The sequence below is a fragment of the Larus michahellis genome, chromosome 2 (assembly GCF_964199755.1).
Source record: "Larus michahellis chromosome 2, bLarMic1.1, whole genome shotgun sequence".
Classification (NCBI taxonomy): domain Eukaryota; kingdom Metazoa; phylum Chordata; class Aves; order Charadriiformes; family Laridae; genus Larus; species Larus michahellis.
Genome location: NC_133897.1, coordinates 79,694,014 through 79,703,629, shown reverse-complemented (window position 1 = coordinate 79,703,629; position 9,616 = coordinate 79,694,014).

The following is a 9,616-nucleotide window of genomic DNA, read 5'->3' as shown; positions in this document are numbered from 1 at the left end:
GAGAAACCAAGAATTAGTCTTGAAATGGGATTGACCTGGAATATGTCTTTGGTGGCATTTTGAGTTCAGTCCTGCAGAGGTGGAGGTATGAGGAAATGAGAGGAAGAAAAGGTGCGTAAGAAGATGCCTGGCTACTACAGTGACAACAATGGAAGTTGATTAGCAATCCATCTAAGAAAAGACAGAATGTTAATTACTTTGTTAGCAGAAGTCAAAATAAGATGTGGAGTGGAAAAAGCAGCAATCAAATTATGTTCATTTTGTCTTTTACGTATAGGACAGTCTATATATGTTATCTTTCCAACAATATTAAACTAACACAAAAAAAGGAGATAAATCAGGTAATAGCTATAGACTATTTATAGATTTCCACCACAGAAGATGGTGACACTTTCAAAGCTCAAATGTCAGCAGTATGGAGATAAAGCAAAGCAGACAGAGATAAATCTGTCTTTCACAATACAATATCACTCAACATCAAGGTGAGGTTGAGGGCATGAGTGCAAGAAGTAATCTGCAGTAAATTTCTAGTAAAATGAAGATTAGGTAGGGGGCCTTTAAAAGTCTTGAACACATGGTACGGTCCTGGTCAGTCACAGTTATGATCACATCTTACCACATTTCGAAAGGCCACCTAGACTAACATGGAGTTCCATTATAGTAGATAGTAGATTTTATGGAGAAATCCATACTGCTTTTTTCTATTGGCTAAGAGGCCACCTTACAGCCTTGGGGTTTGCAATGCAACTCTGATGATGTCTGCTCTTGTTGTGTTCTCTAGATTGTAAAGTGTTGTGTATTTCTGTGTGAAAAATATATTCAAAGGTGAAAAGCTTATGAACTGCATATAGTTGACGAACGAATTCCTCAGCAGATTTTTTGGATTCTTTTAAAGTACGCCGGCGGAAACTAAAGTTTGCCTTCCCAGAGTTATCTGGTTTGTATTCATCTGGTATGACCTCATTCACAGAGGAAACACATTCCTGGCACAAGGAAATTGTTTACTATACAACTGTTTTCTCAATGACTGTTGAACTGGAAATTGAGCGCTAACTTAAACATCATTGCTCTCCAGTCCGAACTGCAGTTGTTCGTAAAGCAATACTTAATTAATCTGACCTTCATAAGTAACATCACAAAGTGTATAATTTTAAAGAGCAAGCTGACCACGTCTGTATATACCTTGAAAGATGTGAAGGAAAAAGAATGGATAAAACATGCTCATTGCTTTGCTAATTAATCTTTGGAAGAAGCTGCCATGCAACAGTGATGTGTTTAGAGAAGGCAAGGGAATACAATACAAGTAGATGAAAGCAGCCAAACTATAAGAGCTGTTGCAGCTGTGGTTTTCTGCTTCCTCAATTTTGTTAATTTAAATCTTTCAACAGACTTTTGCAATAACAATATTGTGGGTTGTGATATTCAGTATGAACTAAAGTGTGGCAACTAAAGAATCAAAGTAGTCATTTAAACATGGAAACGAATTTGTGAATTGGTAATATTACAGCACAAATGGCTGATATTACAAGTGTTCTTATCATATCATCGCTGAATACTGGGTTGGAAGGGACCTCAAGGATCGTGTGGTCCAAACTTTCTTGGCAAAAGCGCAGTCTAGACAAGAAGGCCCAGCACCCTGTCCACCTGGATCTTAAAAGCGTCCAACGTTGGGGAATCTGCCACTTCCTTGGGGACATTGTTCCAGTGGCTGATTGTTCTCATTGTGAAAAATTCTCCTCTTGTGTCCAATCAGAATCTCCCCAGGAGTAACTTGTACCCATTACTCCTCCTTCTTTTCCATGCAACTCCTTGCAAAAAGGGAGTCTCCGTCTTCTCTGTAGCCACCATTTAAACACTGGAACATGGTGATAAGGTCTCCCCTAAGCCTTCTTTTCTCAAGGCTCAACAAACCCCATTCTCTCTCAGCCTTTCCTCATAGGGCAGGCTTCCCAGTCCTTGGGTCATCTCTGTGGCCCTTCTCTGGATCCGCTCCAGCCTGTCCACATCTTTTTTGCATAGCAGGGACCAAAACCGAACACAATAATATTCCAGGTGATGTATACATATATAGCCCAGCCACCAGCCTCTTTTCCCAGGGCTTCTGCAGCTGTTTTGGGATGAACACACTGGAACAAAAATGCTGAAAGCACTATTTAAATCAGATTTTTGTCTTCACACTGTTCTTCAGGCTTATTTAACTGTTTAATGTGTTTTCCATAGTTGTTAAAAAAAACAAAAAGGTAAAACAATGTCCAAAATTAACTACTTATAAATTGTGAACCATTATCTTTTATAATGAATTCATTTTTTATTTTATGCTGAAGAAGTAACCCTACCGATATTTTGCATATTGAGCAACGTATCTATTGAAATAAAATTAATGACAACCCAGTAGTAAAAGGAAATCCCTACTGTCTAATTTAAAATATCAGAAATTCAACTTTGGACCAAGATGATCTTGAATTAGTTAGTATTTGTGTTTCTTTCTGTTTGGTACACATACTTAGACCAGACTTTAGACTGGAACAATTATTTGTTCATACTTGGACATAAGAGAATCCTTTAGTTTGTTACATATTCCTAGGGATGCTGTGGGTGGTGGGTTGGAGGAGAAGGCTGAGCGGCTTCCCTCTCCTTGGGGGGCATGGAAATCGCGCTGAAGCAAGTACCGCTGGAAGCAGGCAGGAATGGGCACAGGAGGTAACAGGCTGCGGATGTCCTCTGCACTGGGGAAGGCTCAGGGCTAAAAGTTTTAGGTGTCCATCAGAAATGAGCATAGGCTTTTCACGCAGGGATGTCCTCTTTGTCTCTTGATATAAGAGCACCCATTCTCAATTGTTCTTATCGCCTCCAAAATTGTATTTAAGCAGTTCATGTTACAAGGGAGCACACGTGATGTTATTGATACCAACGGTTGTCTGATCAGATGAAGCCCAAGAGACACGAAGCATGTGTTTGCCTGGCCCAGAAGCCGTGACAGACTGTACAATCCCTCCCATCCACCTTGCTGCCGAGCCCACCGCACGGCACCCAGCCCCTGGGAACCGACTGCCAGGCCACCGTGATTGAACGTGTGCAGGAAAATGCACTGCACAAGCAGAAGCAGCACACTGGTGACTTAGAAAATGTAGTTCCACCAAAACTGCGTTCCTCTCAGATGCAGTAAGTATGACTTTTTTCCACTACTTATTCTACCTTGAATGCTGGGTAAGGGGATGTTTTGATTCATAATAGGAAGTGACTGTTTCTCTAAGGGCAGACACGTTGTAGTCTTTATTGCAGAAAGCTGAGTCCTTGTATTTGGAAGGTCTTCATCCTAAAATTGGTCTGTAGAGCCATTCTTACAATAACAGTATTTCAAGATGTGACACGTCAGTCTTTTCTGCAGGTGTTTTGGCTTTCCATGCCTCCCCCTGCAACCTTCCACTTCTCAGCGCTGCAGTAGTGCCTTTCCTCCTTTGCTGGAGAACTTGGATGCCATAACTCTTTTCTCCGTCCTGGTGGCAGCTGCTCCCCTTTCCCCAGGCGTCCTAGGGAAGAGGTGAACTGCTGAATGCATGAAGCAAGGATCTGCCATCCGGAGGGAGCGAAGAAGTTGTGCTTCGACAGGGACCCCGTGCTTCAGGGGGATGGAAGAGGAGAAGACAGCGGTGCTGTGCTTAGTGTGGGGTGGCACCTACCTCCCCCTGGGAAACTGGGTAATGAGGGAAAGGGAAGAGTCTGGTAGACCCAAGAGACCCCACTGACTCCTGGTTTAACAAACCTGCAGTGAGTATCATAATCCTTTTTTTTCCCCCTGAGAACAGTAAGGTGAAGATTACCATGGTTTCACCTGCCCTTGCTCCCTACCCATCTAGAAAATCCACAGCTGCTGTGGCTTGCAGTTACCATCGCTGAGCTGACGTTGTTACACTGTGACAGAGCAAGCCTTAATACAGAATTTCACCTGGGGAGGAATTAGCTCCTTGGTCACTATATGTTTTTAGGTTTTCAGATAGTAATTCTAGGTGGACAGCCAAGGGAGGAAGCCTTTCCTGGTTGTTTTCAGTTAAATCATTCAGGAATTACAATTGAAGCTATCACATTGCTTGAGCATTGTTTGTATCCTGCTTTGTCTTTCCTCAGAGGCGGTCTTTCACCTATTTCTATCATTATTACCTTCCTGGATGTGTATTTTCATGAACACTTTATTTTTTTTGCCAGATAGGGAACATTTTTGTATTATACTTCCAGCAACTTCTGGCCACTTTCTTTCACGTTACCTGATTTCTGCTCAGCAAATCTTCTCCCACCTGTTGTTGTTTTTCCAGAATAGATGCAATTTTGTGCTTTATATCGTGCCTTTGGAAACACGTACCTCTAGGTAATCTTTGAAGATTGACAGGTCCTAAACTTCTGTGAGTTTGCTCGGCTTTGGGATTAAGGCACCAGTTACACCACCCTAAGTCATTCAGTCAAGCCATGTCTATTATGCACGTATTCACATGACTCAATCCTATTACAAAAGGTTGAGTTAAGGATTTGCAGTCCCTGGTTTCTCACAAGCTTACCTTTTGTAGGCAATCTTCCTCAGTAGTTTCTGTGCTTGTAAAGCTGCTGAGTTGCTCTCCAGATCTTCTTTGTGCCTCTCGGTGACGTTTCACACTTCTAGAGCCGCTTGCCCTGCCCCACCTCGCTGGTGGGAGATCTTTGTACTCTCCCATTGCTCTCTACTTTGTAGCTTAAAAATACTGGAAGAACTGAAATTACATCCTCCAAGTTCATGCCAGGTTCTCTTTCAAAGCAATTCAGAGAACTTTGTTTGCTCAATCTTTTAACACGAAATAAGTCTGTTTCCAGTTCCAGGTAACACACTGGATTTACGCAGCACTGGCAAGAGGCTGGTGTTTGTGTCTTGGGTGCAATTACACAACATCTGCCCTTGTTATCAGGCCCTGATAAATTATCTTTGGCATGCGCTGCAGAGAAGCTGCTGTTCTGCAATGGAAATTTAGAAGATCTCTTGTAGGTAGCTCAATTCTCCTGAAACAAGTACAAAATAGCTTGCTGAAAACAAGGAAACTTCCACTTTCATCCATTTCTCCCCCTTGCGTTGCTATCAAACACTTGGGAGTTGCTTGCGCTCCTCCAAGCCTGTCTCCATCCTCTAACGGTGCCGCCCATTGCTGCCAGCCAGGGAGAGGAGAGGACAGCACCTACAGATGGGCCCCGTCGCTTTGAAGGAACAAAGGGAAATCAGAGGCACTCTGTCAGCTTTTGCTTTGCTGCGTATTAAGCTCGCTTTGGTATAAACGCTGGAGAAATAGGAACATAAAGAGCTTTGAAATAGGATTTAAAAAGGAACTGGTGCCTTATCTTCCATTTGAGAGAAAAAAATGGTGTGAAGGACAGAGGGTAAGTCAGACAAAAAAAGAAAGCAAGCAAAATTAGAGAGAACAGCAAAAAAAGAGAATACTACTCAAAAGCAACAGGAAAGAGGCAGGCATAGATTGCCAATTAACATTTCACATCAAAGGAAAATTCTGATCAAAACCTTTTCCTTCTTCTAAGAAGCATCGCGTGTTTCCAGTATCTACTGCAGTGAAGCGAGCATGCTTTACTCAAAAGGCGGCCCAAGAGAATAAGGCCAATAGCCGCAAAGCTTGTGGAAACCGTTTTACACAGCTGACGACTAGGACTAGAACAGGACAAAACCCCACAGGAGCCCGCAGCATCGGCATCACTGCCCTGGTTCACCAGTTGATTTCCACCCTGTGCCAGCTGCAGGAGATCTGAGGCACAGACCAGTGTCTCTCATCCACGCACATCTCTAGATGCATTTATACCCTGTAGAATCATAGAATAGTTTGGGTTGGAAGGGACCTTTAAAGGTCATCTAGTCCAACCCCCCTGCAACGAGCAGGGACATCTTCCACTAGATCAGGTTGCTCAGAGCACCATCCAACCTGACCTTGAATGTTTCCAGGGATGGAGCGTCCACCACCTCTCTGGGCAACATGTTCCAGTGTTTCACCACTGTCATCATGAAAAATTTCTTCCTTATATCTGCTCTAAATCTTCCCTCTTTTAGTTTAAAGCCATTACCCCTTGTCCTATCACAACAGGCCCTATTGAAAAGTCTGTCCACATCTTTCTTGTAAGCCCCCTTTAAGTACTGAAAGGCCACAATAAGGTCTTCCCAGAGCCTTCTCTTCTCCAGGCTGAACAACCCCAACTCCCTCAGCCTGTCCTCATAGGAGGTGCTCCATTCCTCTGATCATCTTTGTCTCCCTCCTCTGGACCCACTCAAACAGGTCCATGTCTTCCCTCTACTGAGGACTCCAGAGCTGGACGCAGTACTCCAGGTGGGGTCTCACCAGAGTGGAGTAGAGGGGTAGAATCACCTCCCTCGACCTGCTGGCCACTTTGCTTTTAATACAGCCCAGGATGCGGTTGGCTTTCTGGACTGTAAGCACACATTGCCAGCTCAAGTCCAGCTTTTCATCCACCAGTACCCCCAATCCTTCTCTGCAGAACTGCTTTCAATCCCTTCATCCCCCAGCCTGTATTGATACCAGGGGCTGCCCTGACTGAAGTGCAGGACCTTGCACTTGGCCTGTTTGAACCTCATAAGGTTTGCATGGGCCCACTTCTTGAGCTTGTACAGGTCCCTCTGGATGGCATCCCGTCCTGTAGAGCCTCAAACTGCCCAGGAAGAACAGCACTATTCCCCACACCCCCCAAATCCCCACAAATGCTCCAGCACATTCATTCCCTGATGACCTGAGCCCATCTAAACCTGAAACGAGCAAGCACCTCGCAGGGCTACAAGTGCTAGATGAAAGTTATGTTGCAGGAACTACCTGCTGTGCCTTTGGTGGGTCATCACACAGGTACGCACACCTTCTTGAGGTGTTTGTAACCAGTGTTCGTGTATATGGCTTATGCCTGTGTCTCACAGCCCTCTGTGCGTTTAGGCAGTGATGGTAACTATACGGGCAACCCTTCTCTGTCCTGAGGCTGGTGAGGGGACAGTGAAGAAGAAGGGCAGAGGGAAGACTTTAGGCTCTGTAAGGAAGACCTGTGGCTCCTGCGGAAACTATTGCTGTGCTGCAGCTACACAAGGTTTGCTGTCAGGCAGGGAAACCGCTTGCTTGCTTCCATACTGGCAGTGGACACATGCATCAAAAAAGAAAACATTTTTAAATTATAGAGACAGAAGAAGGCTGGACATGAACACACAAGTCCATATCAAAATAAGAGCAGGTGTAAAGATTAAAAAAACCAAAACAGACAGTAATTGCTTTGCTGTTTGGTTGTGTACAGAACAATTCATGGCTGTGATTAATTCATTAAAATGTCATTAAAACTCCAAGTGAGCTCAGGCTTAGCCAGGTAAGAGCATGAGCATTTCAACTGGCATTTTAAATGGCACATTTGAAAACAGTAGTCAGTTACCTTTCCAGATTTTCTAAAATATTACCAAAAAAAAAAAAAAAAGAAAAGGCCTTGACAGGTCAGAGCATCCTGGCTACCACCCATGCTCCAGCCTTCAAGGAGGGGAGGAAGGAGAAATGATCATTTGAATTCGCATAGTTTTAATTTTCATTTTTTCCTAGCTGTCTATTGGGCAAACGATTCACTTGACTCCACCAGAGCCCAAGTCACAGGGATAAGTAACAGTCCTCATTTCCCACTATATTTCCTGTCTGAGATGGTGATATTTATAGCAACTTTCTCAGTTCCTCGCCTAGGTGACTCGTTACTGCTGAGACACTGACAGAGCAGCAGCAGAAGGCAACTACTCCAGCCGAGATTTTTGTAACAAATTACCTGTGGACAGTCATCGGCCCACAACAGAGTGAGTCAGAGGAAATTATTGTTTATAGTTTACAGGACGCCATGTGACACTGAGCATGTTTGAAAGCAAAGTCCCTGCCTTGAATAGCTGAGATTTAAATTAGCTGAGGCAGCAGAGGAGGAGGGAGGGCAAGCAAAAGCAGGTCTTGCCAATTCATGGCACAGCGCCTGGTAATAGGTCACCAAGCAGGAAAGGAAACCCTGGCTCCATCATCAACATCAGGCCCGCGCTCAGGTGTCCGTGACTTATTTCCTGGAGATGTCTCAAAACGTGACCAAAGTCTTTGTAGAAGAGAACTTATCTCCTGCTATGATGCAGACAGGACACCGTATTTTGTTTTCGTGACTAATGGTTGAGAAGTCCAAATAAGCAAGCCCAAAAATGTCAAGTATTTCAGCAAAAGACTAGCAGATTGTACACGTGGCAGGTACCACGCACAGATGGTACAGACAGATGGACTCTGGCATCCCCAAACACTGAGTTGAGGTGATGAAGGGAAGAAGTATCCTTGGAGCCTTCATTCATCAAGTTGGAGCCTCTCAGGTAAGAGAAAGGATGTGAAAGCGAGTAAACAAAAAATGGCACAAAACAGTGACCTAGTCCAAAAAGCTGCCATCAGAAGGGCGTGTGTGCGCGTGTGTGTATGTAGGGGTAGGGAGGGAGAGGAAGAATTGTAATTAGGTCAGAGGGACCAAAAGACAAATAACAGGACAAGCTTATCTGATACCTGGGCTGTCAGTACACAAATGCCAAAACACAGGGTGATGAACAATTAAGAGTTTTTACCCAGCTAATTATGACGACAGAGGATTTGTGGAATAAAATCACTAATTAAAATATTGTTAATAAAAAACTAAGGAAAAAATTGAAGGGGGAAGCACTGGAGCTACGCCACAACAGCTACAACAAAAGCTCCCTCCTGCTCGAGAATAAAAGGAACAATGCTTTGATAAGAATTAAGTATCTGTTGGAAAAGCAGCACAGTAGGAAACAAACAGTCCTCCAGGTTCTTGCAATGGTTTACGTAAGTTATGGGAATGGCTTTAAATCAACCATGATTACTAGGATGAATCTGGTTAAGACCAAAAACACGTATGGAAGCCAATCATGAAACAAGCTTGTCATTCTGGAGGAAGGAAAGAGTAAACAGCAAAATGAAGATGTACCTGCATATTTCAACAAATTCAGAACTATTAGAAAGCTTCCTGTCAAGATAATCCTCAGAAATAACATGAAAAAAAATCCAAATATATTCTTATTAGGAAGAAGGCTAAATAAACACAAAAAGTAGATCAAAATGCCTGACCAGAGAACATTCTTTGCTTCAGCTGACAAAACGAGCAAACTATGATCAGACACCCCTGACAGACAGGAGCATGAACAAAAGCCGATTCCAGAGTATCTGCCTCAGCTACATGTGTTCTGCTCCACTAATTAAAACAAAAGCATGTTGGAAGACCAGCAGATAATTTGAAAAACAAAACCAATCAAACAAAAACCTTAAAGGAGATTTGTACGTTTTTCTTGTGCTGAGAATGACATAACAAAGCCAACAGGTAAACTGGGGAAGAAACAAGACTCTGGAATTTGAGGTCAGTCAGGCAACATGGGGAAAAAAAAAATATAACAAGGTAATTTACTGAGCTTTTCTAACCCTATGAGTATATGCATTGAGATGTATACCACAAGTGACAGGAAATCCAAAGTTTAATGTCAACGTGAAGAAACCATCTGTGAAGAACACAACAAGCACATATACAACTGATTTAATTGAAA